Raw genomic sequence first — 22,302 nt, 5'->3', positions numbered from 1 at the left:
GCCATCAAGCAGGCATGCAGGAATGCCATCAAGCAGGAATGCAGGAATGCCATCAAGCAGGCATGCAGGAATGCCATCAAGCAGGAATGCAGGAATGCCATCAAGCGGGAATGCAGGAATGCCATCAAGCGGGAATGCAGGAATGCCATCAAGCAGGCATGCAGGAATGCCATCAAGCAGGCATGCAGGAATGCCATCAAGCGGGAATGCAGGAATGCCATCACGCAGGCATGCAGGAATGCCATCAAGCGGGAATGCAGGAATGCCATCAAGCAGGCATGCAGGAATGCCATCAAGCAGGCATGCAGGAATGCCATCAAGCGGGCATGCAGGAATGCCATCAAGCAGGCATGCAGGAATGCCATCAAGCAGGCATGCAGGAATGCCATCAAGCAGGCATGCAGGAATGCCATCAAGCAGGCATGCAGGAATGCCATCAAGCGGGAATGCAGGAATGCCATCACGCAGGCATGCAGGAATGCCATCAAGCAGGAATGCAGGAATGCCATCAAGCGGGAATGCAGGAATGCCATCACGCAGGCATGCAGGAATGCCATCAAGCAGGCATGCAGGAATGCCATCAAGCAGGAATGCAGGAATGCCATCAAGCAGGCATGCAGGAATGCCATCAAGCAGGCATGCAGGAATGCCATCAAGCAGGCATGCAGGAATGCCATCACGCAGGCATGCAGGAATGCCATCAAGCAGGAATGCAGGAATGCCATCAAGCGGGCATGCAGGAATGCCATCAAGCAGGAATGCAGGAATGCCATCACGCAGGCATGCAGGAATGCCATCAAGCAGGAATGCAGGAATGCCATCAAGCGGGCATGCAGGAATGCCATCAAGCAGGAATGCAGGAATGCCATCAAGCAGGCATGCAGGAATGCCATCAAGCAGGAATGCAGGAATGCCATCAAGCGGGAATGCAGGAATGCCATCAAGCAGGCATGCAGGAATGCCATCAAGCAGGCATGCAGGAATGCCATCAAGCAGGAATGCAGGAATGCCATCAAGCAGGCATGCAGGAATGCCATCAAGCGGGAATGCAGGAATGCCATCAAGCAGGCAAAAGTGGGCCAAAAAGGACATGGAAGGGAAGAAAAATCCATCATTGTCTGCCTGATGCTCATTTTGGTCACCAGTCTTGCTCCGGCGGTGGCTTTTTCCAAACATTTTTTTCAAAGGGTCAGCCGACGTTCCTGTGGCCGGGCCAAGAAGAGGAAAAGAACCATCCTCTCTTTTTTCCCTCTTTTTTGCAACGTCGTAAGGGGAGACCCTATTTTTCAAAAAGTGACAGCCACTGGGGGCGCTCCTCCATCTTTTTACATTTGTCATAAGGGAGAACCCCTCGAGAGGGGTCAGCGGATGCTGGCCAGTTTGGGGAAGGGGGGAAGAGAAAACAAAACATTTCATTGGGAGGGGAACAACATTTAGTGAAAAAAAGGGTAAGGGGGTGACCCCCACGGGAAGGCGGGAAGAAAAGCACTTTGCGGCCTAAAAGGGTTTTGGAAAAAGAGGCGAGGATTAGAGTCCTAACAAAACCCGAACATTCATCTTATTTTGCAGTTTTCCAAAAATCTCCTCCCCCTCGACCATTCCATACCTCCATAAAACAAACTACAAGCTGGGTGGGTTTTGTCGGGACTCCTGGCCAACAAGAAGAAGGGTGCACTCTTAAAACCAATGTGTTGGAAATCAACACGTTTTGTGTAATGATGATTTCAACAAATGTTGTTAAGTCGCAGGATTTTCCTGAGAGGAAAGTTTTTTTTTTTTTTTGTTTTTAAACCTTTAGTTATAAATTTTAAACATTTGCAAAAAGTTGAGGAATAATAATCAAAGTAAATACAAAAACAGTACAAAACAGCCCCAGGGGGTTGTAAATTCAAATGAACTAAAATAGAATGCTATATATATATATATATATATATATATATATATATATATATATATATATATATATATATATATATATATATATATATATATATATATATATATAATAGAATGCTATATATATATATATATATATATATATATATATATATATATATATATATATATATATATATATATATATATATATATATGTATATATAATAAACAAAGTGTAAAGCCATAGGCTCACTCAATTTCAGTAAATAACTTACATTTGGAACACAGCATCATTGTTTTCACAGTTTTTTGCTTGTTGCATGGCTGGTGAGGCACTGACTTCATCACAGTCAGATTTACAAACATATGAACCCTAAAGAGTATTTTATTCACCATTTGATTGGTAGCAGTTAAGGGGTTATGTTTAAAAGCTCATACCAGCATTCTTCCCTGCTTGGCACTCAGCATCAAGGGTTGGAATTGGGGGTTAAATCACCAAAAATTATTCCCGGGCGCGGCACCGCTGCAGCCCACTGCTCCCCTCACCTCCCAGGGGGTGATCAAGGGATGGGTCAAATGCAGAGGACAAATTTCACCACACCTAGTGTGTGTGTGACAATCATTGGTACTTTAGCTTAACTTTAACTTTACACATACAAACTGTAGCACACAAAAAAGCACATTTAATAAAAAAAAACATTATTATGGTCTTACCTTTACTTATAAATGAAGTTCATGCGCCGCTGTTGTGCTGGATTAATGCACCCCCGCCGTAGAATGCACCCCCTGACGGGAGTGTTATATCTACTAAAGCCCACACTTAAACTTTCCACGTGCAAGATTGAATCTATTTAAAAAAAGTTATTTAATAAGAAGCCAAAAAGTGCAAAAACAATAATGTTGGTGTTGGAGGAGTTGTGAATGAATGAAATATGAAATCCGTGCTGAAGTCTGCAGGTGTACCTAATGTTGTGGCCCTGCGGTCATTCACAACTCCTCCAACACGAACATTATTGTTTTTGCACTTTTTGGCTTCTTATTAAATAACTTTTTTAAATAGTGTAACCGAGGGTTTATAAATGTCGCCTATACTGTATGAAACTACAAAATAATAAACACGGAGGCTCCAGTTTACACGAGGACCACTTTATTTACCTTCTTTCAAAAACCTCCGCTCCACTCCAACGTGTCATCACTTCCGCTCTTAGCGCCTTCAAAATAAGAGCGCAAGGCATATACTGTATAACAGCGTATAACAGGAACTTAACATCACAAAGAGGAAAGCCCATAAAAATAGGTTACAATAGATTCAATCTTGCACGTGGAAAGTTTAAGTGTGGGCTTTAGTTGATATAACACTCCCATCAGGGGGTGCATTCTACGTCGGGGGGTGCATTAACCAGCACAAGGAGGCGGGATTACTGCGAGCCTCAGCCAGTGTGTCTTTGCAGCAATTTTATGATTGCTCAGCACAAGAAATACGTTACACACATACAGTTGTTGACAAAATACACTGTACATTATATACCTCAGCTAACTCAACTATGGAAATGTATAATATAATTCACACAGCAATACGGTCTCACTGCACAGCAGGCCAGCAGTTAGCCGAGTCATTGCGCAATCCATGTTGAGGCACAACTGAGTGACGTGCCTCAACTGGCTGCTGATCACAGCAAGTCTCTTCTCAGTATTTGAACGGCAAATGTGAAAATTCAGCGATTTTGAATAAAAATAATGTAAAACTGGTGAAGTTAAATGGAAAATAACTTTATAGTATAATCACTGGATACAAATAACAATTTAATTATTATTATTTTCTTTTTTTCTTTTTTTCTTTTTTTCTTTCCATGATGGCAGGTGAGGCCCCGCCTCACCTGCATCCAGTGACTGCACGTCACTGTTAGAGGTAGAGAGGGTATTAATGTAGAGTTCTACATCTTTTTTAAAGGCACAAAAAACAGGTGGGGCATTGAGAAACTTACATTTATGAATATAAAACTTAGCCAATATTATAATGAGGTTGCAAAGGTAAAATTCCTTTTCAAATGTATTTTTTTTTTTACCTGAGGGGAAAGTTACACAGACATTCTACACAACATTGTGTCATGAGATTTGGCCAATCAGCTGGAATGCCATAGTGTTTGAAAAAAAAAGTCAGCTACATCAAACTCGACGTTTTAAGCACGTTTGCCCGCCCGTCCAGCCTTTTTGTGGATCTACGTGGCCATTACCAGACCTCTGCGACTGTATCAGTCCACATTTCTGAATGAAGGTAAGCATATTCCAGTCTACTTGCACATTGTTGTATCCCAAAGGGTGTGATAGTGGTAGTTTTGCTGGGAATGTGTGACTGTAACCTACTGACAAGATGTCAAGTTGTGCATGTGCAAATGAACTGCTGACGAACAGCTAGCCATATTGCTACACAGCACATTCAAAAGTGTGGAATTATCAGTGTTGGTGTTGAGTGTTCAAAAAATGACACTCTTTTGATTTATTTGAACAATGGCAGTCTTATTTTGTTTAATGAGTTCATGCTAATTCACAGGTGTAGATTTTTAAAAAAAAATCATACTGATCAAGAGTGAACATTTGCAACGGAACTTGTGATGTGTTGCCCTCAAAAAGCAAGAGAGTGAAGTGGAAGCATCAGTCAAAAAGTGGGAGAGTGAAGTGGAAGCATCAGTCAAAAAGTGGGAGAGTGAAGTGGAAGCATCAGTCAAGACAGGCAGGCAAAGTGGAAGCATCAGTCAAAAAGTGGGAGAGTGAAGTGGAAGCATCACTGAAGGCAGGCAAAGTGGAAGCATCAGTCAAAAAGTGGGAGAGCGAAGTGGAAGCATCACTGAAGGCAGGCAAAGTGGAAGCATCAGTCAAAAAGTGGGAGAGCGAAGTGGAAGCATCACTGAAGGCAGGCAAAGTGGAAGCATCAGTCAAAAAGTGGGAGAGTGAAGTGGAAGCATCACTGAAGGCAGGCAGGCAAAGTGGAAGCATCAGTCAAAAAGTGGGAGAGCGAAGTGGAAGCATCACTGAAGGCAGGCAAAGTGGAAGCATCAGTCAAAAAGTGGGAGAGCGAAGTGGAAGCATCACTGAAGGCAGGCAAAGTGGAAGCATCAGTCAAAAAGTGGGAGAGTGAAGTGGAAGCATCACTGAAGGCAGGCAGGCAAAGTGGAAGCATCAGTCAAAAAGTGGGAGAGTGAAGTGGAAGCATCACTGAAGGCAGGCAAAGTGGAAGCATCAGTCAAAAAGTGGGAGAGCGAAGTGGAAGCATCACTGAAGGCAGGCAAAGTGGAAGCATCAGTCAAAAAGTGGGAGAGTGAAGTGGAAGCATCACTGAAGGCAGGCAAAGTGGAAGCATCAGTCAAAAAGTGGGAGAGTGAAGTGGAAGCATCACTGAAGGCAGGCAGGCAAAGTGGAAGCATCAGTCAAAAAGTGGGAGAGTGAAGTGGAAGCATCACTGAAGGCAGTCAGGCAAAGTGGAAGCATCAGTCAAAAAGTGGGAGAGCGAAGTGGAAGCATCACTGAAGGCAGGCAAAGTGGAAGCATCAGTCAAAAAGTGGGAGAGTGAAGTGGAAGCATCACTGAAGGCAGGCAGGCAAAGTGGAAGCATCAGTCAAAAAGTGGGAGAGCGAAGTGGAAGCATCACTGAAGGCAGGCAAAGTGGAAGCATCAGTCAAAAAGTGGGAGAGCGAAGTGGAAGCATCACTGAAGGCAGGCAAAGTGGAAGCATCAGTCAAAAAGTGGGAGAGCGAAGTGGAAGCATCACTGAAGGCAGGCAAAGTGGAAGCATCAGTCAAAAAGTGGGAGAGTGAAGTGGAAGCATCACTGAAGGCAGGCAAAGTGGAAGCATCAGTCAAAAAGTGGGAGAGTGAAGTGGAAGCATCACTGAAGGCAGGCAGGCAAAGTGGAAGCATCAGTCAAAAAGTGGGAGAGTGAAGTGGAAGCATCACTGAAGGCAGTCAGGCAAAGTGGAAGCATCAGTCAAAAAGTGGGAGAGCGAAGTGGAAGCATCACTGAAGGCAGGCAAAGTGGAAGCATCAGTCAAAAAGTGGGAGAGTGAAGTGGAAGCATCACTGAAGGCAGGCAAAGTGGAAGCATCAGTCAAAAAGTGGGAGAGTGAAGTGGAAGCATCACTGAAGGCAGGCAAAGTGGAAGCATCAGTCAAAAAGTGGGAGAGTGAAGTGGAAGCATCACTGAAGGCAGGCAGGCAAAGTGGAAGCATCAGTCAAAAAGTGGGAGAGTGAAGTGGAAGCATCACTGAAGGCAGGCAAAGTGGAAGCATCAGTCAAAAAGTGGGAGAGTGAAGTGGAAGCATCACTGAAGGCAGGCAGGCAAAGTGGAAGCATCAGTCAAAAAGTGGGAGAGTGAAGTGGAAGCATCACTGAAGGCAGGCAGGCAAAGTGGAAGCATCAGTCAAAAAGTGGGAGAGCGAAGTGGAAGCATCACTGAAGGCAGGCAAAGTGGAAGCATCAGTCAAAAAGTGGGAGAGTGAAGTGGAAGCATCACTGAAGGCAGGCAGGCAAAGTGGAAGCATCAGTCAAAAAGTGGGAGAGCGAAGTGGAAGCATCACTGAAGGCAGGCAAAGTGGAAGCATCAGTCAAAAAGTGGGAGAGTGAAGTGGAAGCATCACTGAAGGCAGGCAAAGTGGAAGCATCAGTCAAAAAGTGGGAGAGTGAAGTGGAAGCATCACTGAAGGCAGGCAGGCAAAGTGGAAGCATCAGTCAAAAAGTGGGAGAGCGAAGTGGAAGCATCACTGAAGGCAGGCAAAGTGGAAGCATCAGTCAAAAAGTGGGAGAGTGAAGTGGAAGCATCACTGAAGGCAGGCAGGCAAAGTGGAAGCATCAGTCAAAAAGTGGGAGAGCGAAGTGGAAGCATCACTGAAGGCAGGCAAAGTGGAAGCATCAGTCAAAAAGTGGGAGAGTGAAGTGGAAGCATCACTGAAGGCAGGCAAAGTGGAAGCATCAGTCAAAAAGTGGGAGAGTGAAGTGGAAGCATCACTGAAGGCAGGCAGGCAAAGTGGAAGCATCAGTCAAAAAGTGGGAGAGCGAAGTGGAAGCATCACTGAAGGCAGGCAAAGTGGAAGCATCAGTCAAAAAGTGGGAGAGTGAAGTGGAAGCATCACTGAAGGCAGGCAGGCAAAGTGGAAGCATCAGTCAAAAAGTGGGAGAGTGAAGTGGAAGCATCACTGAAGGCAGGCAGGCAAAGTGGAAGCATCAGTCAAAAAGTGGGAGAGTGAAGTGGAAGCATCACTGAAGGCAGGCAAAGTGGAAGCATTAGTCAAAAAGTGGGAGAGTGAAGTGGAAGCATCACTGAAGGCAGGCAGGCAGGCAGGCAAAGTGGAAGCATCAGTCAAAAAGTGGGAGAGTGAAGTGGAAGCATCACTGAAGGCAGGCAAAGTGGAAGCATCAGTCAAAAAGTGGGAGAGTGAAGAGGAAGCATCACTGAAGGCAGGCAGGCAGGCAAAGTGGAAGCATCAGTCAAAAAGTGGGAGAGTGAATTGGAAGCATCACTGAAGGCAGGCAGCAGGCAGGCAAAGAAGGCACTGCATGTAAGTACCTGTTTGTTGTCTTGTTGCTGCTTGTAAATGAAATATACCCTAGCTATACCCACTGTGTGTTATGTTGGAGTGAGCATACTAGTAATTCACTTGTCTTATTATAGCCACAAAGTTAGTAGCTAATGCTAGCTAATTGTTAGCATTAGCTTGCTGCTATAGGCTGACCATATAGTGAAACCCCAAAAAGAGGACACATATATGCGTGCCAAGGCCGGGACTAGTTGAAAATTAGCCAATGATACTTGAACTTGCTTTATAAATAATATATTCATTTAAATAAAGCATTTTTTCTCCTCTGTTGACAGCAGTGTTGGCACTAGGAATTTTCAAAATGGGGTCCCAGGGACCCCATCAAGTCATAAAAATGGGGTCCCACAGTAAAGTTTTGGGGTCTGGTCCCACTTTTTTGTAAGCGTTTTGAAAACAAATGATAAATGTATGTATTATCCTGTTATATCTCACATTCTATATTGTGTTCTACATTATCCTGTTATATCTCACATTCTATATTGTGTTCTACATTATCCTGTTATATCTCACATTCTATATTGTGTTCTACATTATCCTGTTATATCTCACATTCTATATTGTGTTCTAAATTATCCTGTTATATCTCACATTCTATATTGTGTTCTACATTATCCTGTTATATCTCACATTCTATATTGTGTTCTACATTATCCTGTTATATCTCACATTCTATATTGTGTTCTACATTATCCTGTTATATCTCACATTCTATATTGTGTTCTACATTATCCTGTTATATCTCACATTCTATATTGTGTTCTAAATTATCCTGTTATATCTCACATTCTATGTTGTGTTTTGGAAAAAGGTTGTCATAAACGTTACTTCATTCATTAAAAAAAAACAAAAAAACAAAAGTGTATACATATGTAAATGTATTCAGTTATAAACATTCATTCACTTTCTTCTTTCCTTCATGGATCTTAACTTTACCACTGCTGCTAGTTTTTATTGAATAAGTTGTAGGTGTATTTATTTCAGTATAAAAGTGTTTTGCTTGGGTGATGAAATGATGATAATGGTGTGCCAGGGCATACATGCATTTTATATTTAAATCTCTGGCGTCTACATCAACTTCACATCTATTCCTCATTTCATGATGTTTAATACATTGTTTTTTATGTTGCTTTTTTGTTTGTTTGTTTTCTGCCCTTTTTTTGTCAAACAAAACTATGTTTTTTATGGCAAACACACAAAATATGCAAAATCTTCCACCAAAAATATTTTTCAAAGTGTAATATTTGATGTGAAGTAATAGGAACCTTGGATAGGTCAATAATTCATAATAACATTGATTTTGATTCAATATTATGTTCTGAGCAATGACAGTTTGAAAGGAAAAAAAACCAGCTTTGTTTTATTAGTCAACATTGCAACTTTTTCTAAATTACATTTCACCTTTAAGCTTCTTTATTTCACTTTTGTTATGTTTTTGTTTATTTTAATATATTTTTTAGAATGTGCCGTGGGCCTTTAAAACATTAGCTGTGGGCCACAAATGGTAAAAAAAAAATCCAAAAAAATCTGCGTCCTTTCTGATTTCAATGCGCTAAAAAAACACAAAAAGTGTGTTAACGCCAACACTGCTTGACAGTATAACAAAATAAGTCACACTTATATTCTGTAACATTCACAGTTTTGGAAAAAAAAGTGCAGTGGTAAAAATATTCAAAATAACCCCGTTTCCATGTGAGTTGGGAAATTGTGTTAGATGTAAATATAAACGAAAGACAATGATTTGCAAATCATTTTCAAGCCATATTCAGTTGAATATGCTACAAAGACAACATATTTCATGTTCAAACTCATAAACATTTTTTTTTTTGCAAATAATCATTAACTTTAGAATTTAATGTCAGCAACACGTGACAAAGAAGTTGGGAAAGGTGGCAATAAATACTGATAAAGTTGAGGAATGCTCATCAAAGACTTATTTGGAACATCCCACAGGTGAACAGGCTAATTGGGAACAGGTGGGTGCCATGATTGGGTATAAAAGTAGATTCCATGAAATGCTCAGTCATTCACAAACAAGGATGGGGCGAGGGTCACCACTTTGTCAACAAATGCCTGAGCAAATTGTTGAACAGTTTAAGAAAAACCTTTCTCAAGCAGCTATTGCAAGGAATTTAGGGATTTCACCATCTACGCTCCGTAATATTATCAAAGGGTTCAGAGAATGTGGAGAAATCACTGCAGGTAAGCAGCTAAGCCCGTGACCTTCCATCCCTCAGGCTGTACTGCATCAACAAGTGACATCAGTGTGTAAAGGACATCACCACATGAGCTCAGGAACACTTCAGAAACCCACTGTCAGTAACTACAGTTGGTCGTTACATCTGTAAGTGCAAGTTAAAACTCTCCTATGCAAGGCGAAAACCGTTTATCAACAACACCCAGAAACGCCGTCCGCTTCGCTGGGCCTGAGCTCATCTAAGATGGACTGATACAAAGTGGAAAAGTGTTCTGTGGTCTGACGAGTCCACATTTCAAATTGTTTTTGGAAACTGTGGACGTCGTGTCCTCCGGACCAAAGAGGAAAAGAACCATCCGGATTGTTCTAGGCGCAAAGTGTAAAAGGCAGCATGTGTGATGGTATGGGGGTGTATTAGTGCCCAAGACATGGGTAACTTACACATCTGTGAAGGCGCCATTAATGCTGAAAGGTACATACAGCTTTTGTTGCCATCCAAGCAACGTTACCATGGACGCCCCTGCTTATTTCAGCAAGACAATGCCAAGCCACGTGTTACATCAACGTGGCTTCATAGTAAAAGAGTGCGGGTACTAGACTGGCCTGTCTGTAGTCCAGACCTGTCTCCCATTGAAAATGTGTGGCACCTAAAATAGCAGAAGGGAGACCCCCGGACTGTTGAACAACTTAAGCTGTACATCAAGCAAGAATGGGAAAGAATTCCACATCAAAAATGTGTCTCCTCACTTCCCAAACCTTTACTGAGTGTTGTTAAAAGGAAAGGCCATGTAACACAGTGGTGAACATGCCCTTTCCCAACTACTTTGTCACGTGTTGCAGCCATGAAATTCTAAGTTCATTATTATTTGCAAAAAAAAATAAAGTTTATGAGTTGAACATCAAATATGTTGTCTTTGTAGTGCATTCAACTGAATATGGCTTGAAAAGGATTTGCAAATCATTGTATTCCGTTTATATTTACATCTAACACCATTTCCCAACTCATATGGAAATGGGGTTTTTAATCTAAACATAAATAATGCCTCAAAACAAGTTAATTAAATTGAAACAAAAAACAGCAGACGAGCTCTCGCCCTGCACAGCTGTTTTGTGCTTTGTAGTGTGTATATGGGCTTGTATATGTTTATTTGCCACAGATATATACCTTCCTGCTTTGCACACAGTGCATTCTGCTTTCCATGTGTCACGGCCAGGACCAAAACACAGATACTTTTCCCGCAAATCATCCGTGAAGTTGCATTTACGTTTCGGCTTCTCTCTTGTGTCCTGTCTGTCTCTCCACTCTCTCGCTCTCTGTCTCTGCCCCTCCCTCACCAATGTTGCTGCGTGTGCACACCTTCACAATTTGTTTTGTTTTTAACCCCTTCTTAACCCTGGACGTACATTGAAAATACACGCAACCCTAACTCAAAATCCTGGACATTTGAGGCATTTAAGAAACCCCACCCGGACAGACAAAAGAGGACATGTCCGGGGAAAAGAGGAGGTATGGTCAGTCTACCTATAAAGCCACTACTGCTTTGGTTAGCAGCACATTAGCTCATCTTGCAACATGTTTGCAACCATGTATTAAGTCAATTGATTAAAAGAAAGCATTTATTTGTAGTTTTTTGCTATGATAATTATTTATTGAGTAAATTAAGAGGACATTGTGTGGTGATGCGGCCTGTAAAGACAATATTGTAAATAAATATGTGCAATTCAACTACTGCTCATTATAATTGGACCTTGTGAGAAGTATCTTCTGATTTGAATACATTTACAGTTTTTCACTGTTAATAATCAAACAAAAGTGCTTTCTGCTTTTCTTTCATAGTGCAATGTTGGTTCCTGCAAAATTGGGTCAAACCCAGAGATACATTAGAGTGGCTGAAACTGAACGGGGCTTTGACCATTTTGGCACGTTTATTAAGAAGGGTGAGTCAATACTATTTTATTCTTACTCCTTTAATCGAGCTTTTTGGTAGCATCAGGTAAACATTTGATGTTGTCAGTGAAAGCAGTAAAATAGCAGTACCAACAAATACAGAACCTCATTGTGGCCTCTAAACATCAGTGCTTCTCAAACTTTTCACACTAAATAAGATCGTATTTTCTGGACTACAGAGCACACCAGTATACAGTATAAGCCACGCCCACTACATTTTAGGATGTTTTCCCATATATTAGCCGCACCGGACTATAAGCTGCAGATGTATATGTTGTGAAATGAGTTATGTACACAAATATTTTGTAAATGTTTATGTTTACGTTTAACGGTGTCTGTAACACGGCAAAAAAACAGCTGATCAAACAAAACAGAAGTCATGGTCATGAACTCACGAGCTGCAGAATCTAGCTTTACAATTAGCTAAACAGACTCAATAACTCCATGGAGACGTTTTCGTGAATTTATGAAACTAAAACAATACATCAAGAATGCAGTTGAAAGTTATTAATACTGACACGGACACTCGTAAACATGTTAGCATATTAGCTAATGTGTAACAACGCTCGCTTCCTTATGATAGCACGTACAAATATGCATGAAAACACTCCTACAGAGATTGTACTTCCGGTTCAAAGCTTTAAACAGTGGGAATGCACATTCACCTACAGTAGCCACACCTGCAGTGGGCCAACTGGACTAAGAGATGGCGCCACAGCACAAACAATAACACACCATTCAATTGTCTTTGCATGTGTTGAATAAAAACTATTTTCTTTGTGGCTGTAAGTGAAGACAAATCCAAAGCCGCAGGGTTTAAAGCATAGTAAAAAAGTAGTGGCTTATTGTCCGGACGTTTTGGTGTATCCAGAAAATATTAGGTCCCAAGTACCACCAAGTGCTAACCCACAGATGACCAAAGATTACATTTGGTCTTACTCTTGGAAAAAACTAGAAACATAAATAAATAAATAAATAGATAAATAAATCATGATGAATAAAGTTCTGGAACATTTTTTTAAAAGATCTACACCAGAACTAAACTAGCACTAATGTAAAACTATGCTATTGTGAATGTTTGAATTTATATTTTTAAAAGGAAGCACAATTGTCTTTATTTGACTATTTGTTTTAGTCATAGATAAGCTGGGTCTTCCACTTGAGACTCAGCTTTCATTGACCAATGGGACGGGAACAGAAGTGGATGCTGATGTGTTTGAGGACCTGTTAAAAATGGCAAACCTTACCATAAATGTGTCTGCAGAAAGGTCAACAACAGGTAAGCCGAGGTCTAGTTATATACTGCTGACAACTGCTGTTAAAATGTATTTACACTTTCCGTTTGTCTTCTAGTTGATTTTTCAATTCATTATGGCTTTTTATTTTGCAGGTTTGTTTCCACAAGTTAGCTAACATTACCAAGGTAAGGCTTGATAGAAAGAAAGTATCCACAGCATCAATTAAACTGTTTGACAAAACTGCACTGGTTGACTTTAAAACTAGTCATGGTTTCTTTTGGATATGTTAGCATCTCACTTTTACATTCCCTTTTTTAAGTGTTGAATCTGTCCATATGTTGCATATAGCAATACACTCAACAAGTAAGAATAAAATGTGTGCATGAACGTGTGAATAAAAGTTAGGACAGAATAAAAAGAAGGCAGAGATGAATTCATTGATTAATATACTAAGTCATTAATGTCTCACATAGAATGGTTTTACAATGTCTATAACTTTATTTTTCTATTGAAACATAGATTTTCTGTCTGTTTTTGAAGGGCTGAATAAAGTCTTGTCAGCATCACAATTGCACATTTTTTTAGATGACATTTTTCTCTGAGGTTATGTTCATCTTCATTTTGGTGAAGAATTGTTGTACATTTTTGCTTACTTTTCTTTTTACATCATTTTGACTTTTTGAAAAAGCACCAAATCATTGAATTTCAATATTTTATATTCAAGTGGAGTGTTTGAATGTTCTCTACATCCAATATTATGTAAGAAAGGGCCAAAGTTGGAACCTGAAAAAAAAAAAAAGATTTGAATCTGAAAAAGATGCGAAACTTGGAAAAAATAAATGAATCTGTAAAAAGTAAAAAGCACCTTCTCTTAAAGGCACACACACACACGCACATGCACACGCACACACACACACACACACACACACACACACACACACACACACACACACACACACACACACACACACACACACACAGCACCTTCAAGTGTTAAAGTTCATATAGAGTCTTAGAGCCAATGCTTTCCTCTCAATAAAATGGATGTATTCCCTTTTAAAAAGGATGTTTGGACATTGATGAAAATGTATCCATCAATGGTGCTTCAGCTGGGTCATACGTCCACAAAAACATGGACATTTACGCATTTGGAAATATGAATTTTGGCCGGAAATAGATTTTACGAGGAGGCGTGGCCAAATAGGAAACAGTTCCTTGCATGCATGTTAGAGAAATTGACATTTTCTTTTCAAAGGTAATAATGTTAGTAAATGATGTAGCAACACTGATGTGGTACATTACATGGAAGTGTGATGTAGCAACAATGATGTGGTACATTACATGGAAGTGTGATGTAGCAACACTGATGTGGTACATTACATGGAAGTGTGATGTAGCAACACTGATGTGGTACATTACATGGAAGTGTGATGTAGCAACAATGATGTGGTACATTACATGGAAGTGTGATGTAGCAACACTGATGTGGTACATTACATGGAAGTGTGATGTAGCAACACTGATGTGGTACATTACATGGAAGTGTGATGTAGCAACACTGATGTGGTACATTACATGGAAGTGTGATGTAGCAACACTGATGTGGTACATTACATGGAAGTGTGATGTAGCAACAATGATGTGGTACATTACATGGAAGTGTGATGTAGCAACAATGATGTGGTACATTACATGGAAGTGTGATGTAGCAACAATGATGTGGTACATTACATGGAAGTGTGATGTAGCAACAATGATGTGGTACATTACATGGAAGTGTGATGTAGCAACACTGATGTGGTACATTACATGGAAGTGTGATGTAGCAACACTGATGTGGTACATTACATGGAAGTGTGATGTAGCAACAATGATGTGGTACATTACATGGAAGTGTGATGTAGCAACAATGATGTGGTACATTACATGGAAGTGTGATGTAGCAACAATGATGTGGTACATTACATGGAAGTGTGATGTAGCAACAATGATGTGGTACATTACATGGAAGTGTGATGTAGCAACAATGATGTGGTACATTACATGGAAGTGTGATGTAGCAACACTGATGTGGTACATTACATGGAAGTGTGATGTAGCAACAATGATGTGGTACATTACATGGAAGTGTGATGTAGCAACAATGATGTGGTACATTACATGGAAGTGTGATGTAGCAACAATGATGTGGTACATTACATGGAAGTGTGATGTAGCAACACTGATGTGGTACATTACATGGAAGTGTGATGTAGCAACACTGATGTGGTACATTACATGGAAGTGTGATGTAGCAACAATGATGTGGTACATTACATGGAAGTGTGATGTAGCAACAATGATGTGGTACATTACGTGGGAGTGTCAAAGAGGTTGCTAGATGACAATACATCTAAAGGTCAAATAATGCACACAATTGCAGGAAATGTACTCTTCATTTTCTTTCAGGGTTTATGCTGATAAAAAATGTTTTTTTATGAAAGGGTGCTCACATCCCTGCATTTTGACAATGTCTTGAATTGAGTGTAGTGAGGTGTGTGTAAATGTATCTCCATGTGACTATCACCTTACCTTTCACTCTGGCACTCATGGAGGGTTGACCCTCCCCTTTCCTCTCCTGCTTGCTTCTTTGTCTTGTCTTAACTTTCTTGTTGACTCTTTTTGCACTGCTCTCCAAATCTAAACATTGGAACTATTTAACTGGCCTCAACCAAATGGACAAGATCTTAGGTTTGGGGGAACCTGCTTGTTGTGACGGAGTGCTTGTTGCTGGACACACCACGGACTCTTGGGAGAAGAAGGAGTGCCGCGTGCCTGGCGAGCCTTTTCTGTGGAGGAGGTGAAGATATGTAGCTATTGGGAATGATGGCAACAGGACATCTGGCAACCTTTCTGTGGAGGAGGTGAAGATATCTAGCTATTGGGAATGATGGCAACAGGACATCTGGCAACCTTTCTGTGGAGGAGGTGAAGATATCTAGCTATTGGGAATGATGACAACAGGACATCTGGCAACCTTTCTGTGGAGGAGGTGAAGATATGTAGCTATTGGGAATGATGACAACAGGACATCTGGCAACCTTTCTGTGGAGGAGGTGAAGATATGTAGCTATTGGGAATGATGACAACAGGACATCTGGCAACCTTTCTGTGGAGGAGGTAAAGATATGTAGCTATTGGGAATGATGACAACAGGACATCTGGCAACCTTTCTGTGGAGGAGGTGAAGATATCTAGCTATTGGGAATGATGACAACAGGACATCTGGCAACCTTTCTGTGGAGGAGGTGAAGATATGTAGCTATTGGGAATGATGACAACAGGACATCTGGCAACCTTTCTGTGGAGGAGGTGAAGATATGTAGCTATTGGGAATGATGACAACAGGACATCTGGCAACCTTTCTGTGGAGGAGGTAAAGATATGTAGCTATTGGGAATGATGACAACAGGACATCTGGCAACCTTTCTGTGGAGGAGGTAAAGATATGTAGCTATTGGGAATGATGACAACAGGACATCTGGCAACCTTTCTGTGGAGGAGGTAAAGATATGTAGCTATTGGGAATGATGACAACAGGACATCTGGCAACCTTTCTGTGGAGGAGGTGAAGATATGTAGCTATTGGGAATGATGACAACAGGACATCTGGCAACCTTTCTGTGGAGGAGGTAAAGATATGTAGCTATTGGGAATGATGACAACAGGACATCTGGCAACCTTTCTGTGGAGGAGGTGAAGATATCTAGCTATTGGGAATGATGACAACAGGACATCTGGCAACCTTTCTGTGGAGGAGGTGAAGATATGTAGCTATTGGGAATGATGACAACAGGACATCTGGCAACCTTTCTGTGGAGGAGGTGAAGATATGTAGCTATTGGGAATGATGACAACAGGACATCTGGCAACCTTTCTGTGGAGGAGGTAAAGATATGTAGCTATTGGGAATGATGACAACAGGACATCTGGCAACCTTTCTGTGGAGGAGGTAAAGATATGTAGCTATTGGGAATGATGACAACAGGACATCTGGCAACCTTTCTGTGGAGGAGGTAAAGATATGTAGCTATTGGGAATGATGACAACAGGACATCTGGCAACCTTTCTGTGGAGGAGGTGAAGATATGTAGCTATTGGGAATGATGACAACAGGACATCTGGCAACCTTTCTGTGGAGGAGGTAAAGATATGTAGCTATTGGGAATGATGACAACAGGACATCTGGCAACCTTTCTGTGGAGGAGGTGAAGATATCTAGCTATTGGGAATGATGACAACAGGACATCTGGCAACCTTTCTGTGGAGGAGGTGAAGATATGTAGCTATTGGGAATGATGACAACAGGACATCTGGCAACCTTTCTGTGGAGGAGGTGAAGATATGTAGCTATTGGGAATGATGACAACAGGACATCTGGCAACCTTTCTGTGGAGGAGGTGAAGATATGTAGCTATTGGGAATGATGACAACAGGACATCTGGCAACCTTTCTGTGGAGGAGGTAAAGATATGTAGCTATTGGGAATGATGACAACAGGACATCTGGCAACCTTTCTGTGGAGGAGGTAAAGATATGTAGCTATTGGGAATGATGACAACAGGACATCTGGCAACCTTTCTGTGGAGGAGGTGAAGATATGTAGCTATTGGGAATGATGACAACAGGACATCTGGCAACCTTTCTGTGGAGGAGGTGAAGATATGTAGCTATTGGGAATGATGACAACAGGACATCTGGCAACCTTTCTGTGGAGGAGGTAAAGATATGTAGCTATTGGGAATGATGACAACAGGACATCTGGCAACCTTTCTGTGGAGGAGGTGAAGATATGTAGCTATTGGGAATGATGACAACAGGACATCTGGCAACCTTTCTGTGGAGGAGGTAAAGATATGTAGCTATTGGGAATGATGACAACAGGACATCTGGCAACCTTTCTGTGGAGGAGGTGAAGATATGTAGCTATTGGGAATGATGACAACAGGACATCTGGCAACCTTTCTGTGGAGGAGGTAAAGATATGTAGCTATTGGGAATGATGACAACAGGACATCTGGCAACCTTTCTGTGGAGGAGGTGAAGATATGTAGCTATTGGGAATGATGACAACAGGACATCTGGCAACCTTTCTGTGGAGGAGGTGAAGATATGTAGCTATTGGGAATGATGACAACAGGACATCTGGCAACCTTTCTGTGGAGGAGGTAAAGATATGTAGCTATTGGGAATGATGACAACAGGACATCTGGCAACCTTTCTGTGGAGGAGGTGAAGATATGTAGCTATTGGGAATGATGACAACAGGACATCTGGCAACCTTTCTGTGGAGGAGGTGAAGATATGTAGCTATTGGGAATGATGACAACAGGACATCTGGCAACCTTTCTGTGGAGGAGGTGAAGATATGTAGCTATTGGGAATGATGACAACAGGACATCTGCTGAGTGTTGCTGTGGTTTGTCCACACATTGGAAGTTGCAGGGAGTCTTCAAAGTAGCTCAAAGCTGCCACAAAGGATTGGAGGATGCGGGAAGAACTGTGGACACTCTTGTGATTTTGGATCACATCGGACTGTCTGCCTCGCAGTTTTCAGGAGCAGTCATAGACAATTTAGAGTGAAAAACACATTTTATTTTCACTGGCATACAAAACATTGTAACTTGGATTGTTTCCTGGCTTGGAGACTCTCCCGAAGGACACCCAACTTCCTTCTTGTCTCTCATGGACACACACCCGTTGTTGTTGTTGTTGTTGACTTTGGACTTATCGGCTGCACAGACATCAAAGCCGCTGAACAGAGACACACTACAGGCTTACACACACACACACACACACTTGCAACCACAAAAATATACGCCACTCTTACACAACCCCCCCTACCCCCCCAACCCAACACCCTCGACGTAAATCCCATAGGGGTGATGGAAGGATGGTCAGCGCCGAGAGATGCGGCCTACCACCATTACTCCGCCCCTTCCCTCTGTTGCTAGATATCTGGAGATGTATGTTGTATATGTGCTTTGCTATGGAGGTTTTTTCCCACTCCAGACTAGGCCCCCTTAGGAGCCCAGTCTGGATTGTATTTTTTTACTCTTCCTTCCCCAGCGTTTGACCTTTTTCCCATCTTTTACGGGTCGTCTTATGGTGACCCATCAGCGTTCCTGTTCTGTAACCCTGTACACTGTTTGTTTGTCTCATCTTCAACGGGTTTGTGCTGAAAACAAAGTTTTGTTGTACTTGTGCAATGACAATAAAGACCTATCCTACTTGCATTCATAGTGTTCATCTTGATCTTCTTCTTGATGCAGCCTGCTGTATAGCTTGCTTTTGTCCAACTTATCCTTGCTTTTACACACAGTTGTGGATTGAAAAGAGCACAGTTGGAATGTAGGTTGTTAGACAAAGTTCAAGTCATGAAGTAGAGGACATGGGCATGGTATGAAGGTTTTGGACAATGTCACATTGGCTGGTGTAATGCTGTTTGGACTTATGCCTGCCCTCAATCTCAGCTACACTTTTGAGCTCATCCAAAACATTTGCATGGAGCTGCTTTGATCATTAGTGAGGTGTTAGAAGATGCTACTTGGAAGCTTCAACGTGTTGAGCTGCTGTAAAGATGCAAAAGCACAGCTGTAGGACAACATACATTTTCATACATTAATTGTCCTTTGCAAACAACTCAATGTTCTAATAACTCAAGCAGAAATGTGCAAATAAACAATATACATTGTACAGTACTATCATAACCATTTCATTAATCAGGTGACAACTGGCAAGGCTTCATTAAAGACTTGGCCTGAACTTTACTCTTAATCATTAATGAAACCTTTCCAAAGAAAACTTTTCTTTGTAAAAAGTAATGTCTCATTCATTATTTTGAGTAAGCTTTAATTGTTATTATTTGTTACTGAAATTGTGATTTGGAGTAAAGTTGACTAAAGCCAATGTCCAGTGTCAGTCTCTGAGGTAGACGGTGCACTAAAGAGCCTGGACACAAGTAGAGCAGCAGGACCTGACCAAATTATACCTTTTCTCTTCAGATTGGCTGCACATTTTCTTGCTGAGCCTCTCTCGTGTATTTTTCAATGAATGAATGAATGAATGTATTTATTTGGGCAGACAGACATACTGTATATAGCAACACTTGGTAGTTTGACAGACATGCACTGAAAAGGGATACAGGAAATAAAGCAGGAATGCTTATCCATGTCCCGCCCCTAATTTACAATCAACTTATATGTTGCTTATATAGTCCAAGTTTCATTAGCAGATTTGATGGATACATGACCATTTCAGAAGAAGTATAAGATATGATAATGACAAGTCAGTATACATACACCAATATGGATATAATAGCATTGAGTGACCATGAGATTATCTCCATCTTGCCTGGGTATCATTCGTCTTCTGAAGCCTTGTCTGGTGTGTTATGTCCCTTATTCCACACTGACTTCTTTTGCACCTGTGTCCCACAGTTAAGATAGTCCAAACAACTAGTCATGTTTTCGATAGTTTCCCAACAACACATTTTTTTTTCAAGCGCAAGGTTGAACACTCTTAGGCTAGAAGACAGATGAATTTCTCCGCTCACATTGTCCCACAGTTTCACCCCCGCTATACATCACGTTTGAGCCCGGAATGTGGAATTTACTATCATCATCCTCATCAACATTAATCTTTATTGCAGACCTTAAGATCCATTAAACATATAAAAACACAATACAAAACATTAAAAACAAAACAATAAAACATTAAAAACAAAACAATAAAACATAAAACAATAAAAACATAAAAACAAAGCCCAAATGTCAGTTTCTGACATACAAACATGTGTGCCAATGGTTCCACAGTCCAGATGAGTACTTAACAGAACTGCGGCCAGGGTTCGTTATCACAGAGATGATGTCATTTGCACACTCAGATACCCTACACATAAACTTATACATGAGGTTGCGTAGCAACGCTGAGAATGTGGGCACCCTAACACTAACAAACATCTGGCTTGCACTGGAGCTTCTTGGAATTCCCAGGAGAAGCCTCATACAATCATTATAAGCCTCATACAATCATTATAAGCCTCATACAATCATTATAAGCCTCATACAATCATTATAAGCCTCATACAATCATTATAAGTCTCATACAATCATTATAAGCCTCATACAATCATTATAAGCCTCATACAATCATTATAAGTCTCATACAATCATTATAAGCCTCATACAATCATTATAAGCCCCATACAATCATTATAAGTCTCATACAATCATTATAAGTCTCATACAATCATTATAAGTCTCATACAATCATTATAAGCCTCATACAATCATTATAAGCCTCATACAATCATTATAAGTCTCATACAATCATTATAAGCCTCATACAATCATTATAAGCCTCATACAATCATTATAAGCCTCATACAATCATTATAAGCCCCATACAATCTTTATAAGTCTCATACAATCATTATAAGCCTCATACAATCATTATAAGCCTCATACAATCATTATAAGCCTCATACAATCATTATAAGCCTCATACAATCATTATAAGCCTCATACAATCATTATAAGTCTCATACAATCATTATAAGTCTCATACAATCATTATAAGCCTCATACAATCATTATAAGCCTCATACAATCATTATAAGCCTCATACAATCATTATAAGCCCCATACAATCTTTATAAGTCTCATACAATCATTATAAGCCTCATACAATCATTATAAGCCTCATACAATCATTATAAGCCTCATACAATCATTATAAGCCTCATACAATCATTATAAGTCTCATACAATCATTATAAGCCTCATACAATCATTATAAGCCTCATACAATCATTATAAGCCTCATACAATCATTATAAGCCTCATACAATCATTATAAGCCTCATACAATCATTATAAGCCCCATACAATCTTTATAAGTCTCATACAATCATTATAAGCCTCATACAATCATTATAAGCCTCATACAATCATTATAAGCCTCATACAATCATTATAAGCCTCATACAATCATTATAAGTCTCATACAATCATTATAAGCCTCATACAATCATTATAAGCCCCATACAATCATTATAAGTCTCATACAATCATTATAAGTCTCATACAATCATTATAAGCCTCATACAATCATTATAAGCCTCATACAATCATTATAAGTCTCATACAATCATTATAAGCCTCATACAATCATTATAAGCCTCATACAATCATTATAAGTCTCATACAATCATTATAAGCCTCATACAATCATTATAAGTCTCATACAATCATTATAAGCCTCATACAATCATTATAAGCCTCATACAATCATTATAAGCCTCATACAATCATTATAAGCCCCATACAATCTTTATAAGTCTCATACAATCATTATAAGCCTCATACAATCATTATAAGCCTCATACAATCATTATAAGCCTCATACAATCATTATA

General features: G+C 40.5%; 1 protein-coding gene across 1 annotated transcript in view; it reads left to right on the top strand.

Moving 5' to 3' along the window:
• The window catches only part of LOC133639731 (gastrula zinc finger protein XlCGF57.1-like), a 145,181-nt gene that overhangs the window by 86,917 nt on the left and 35,962 nt on the right, over nt 1-22,302 (top strand). The window lies entirely within an intron of this gene.

The sequence above is a fragment of the Entelurus aequoreus genome, linkage group LG22 (genome assembly GCF_033978785.1).
Source record: "Entelurus aequoreus isolate RoL-2023_Sb linkage group LG22, RoL_Eaeq_v1.1, whole genome shotgun sequence".
Taxonomy (NCBI): domain Eukaryota; kingdom Metazoa; phylum Chordata; class Actinopteri; order Syngnathiformes; family Syngnathidae; genus Entelurus; species Entelurus aequoreus.
The sequence above is the reverse complement of the archived record's forward strand: the minus strand, read 5'-3'. Positions and strand labels throughout refer to the sequence as shown.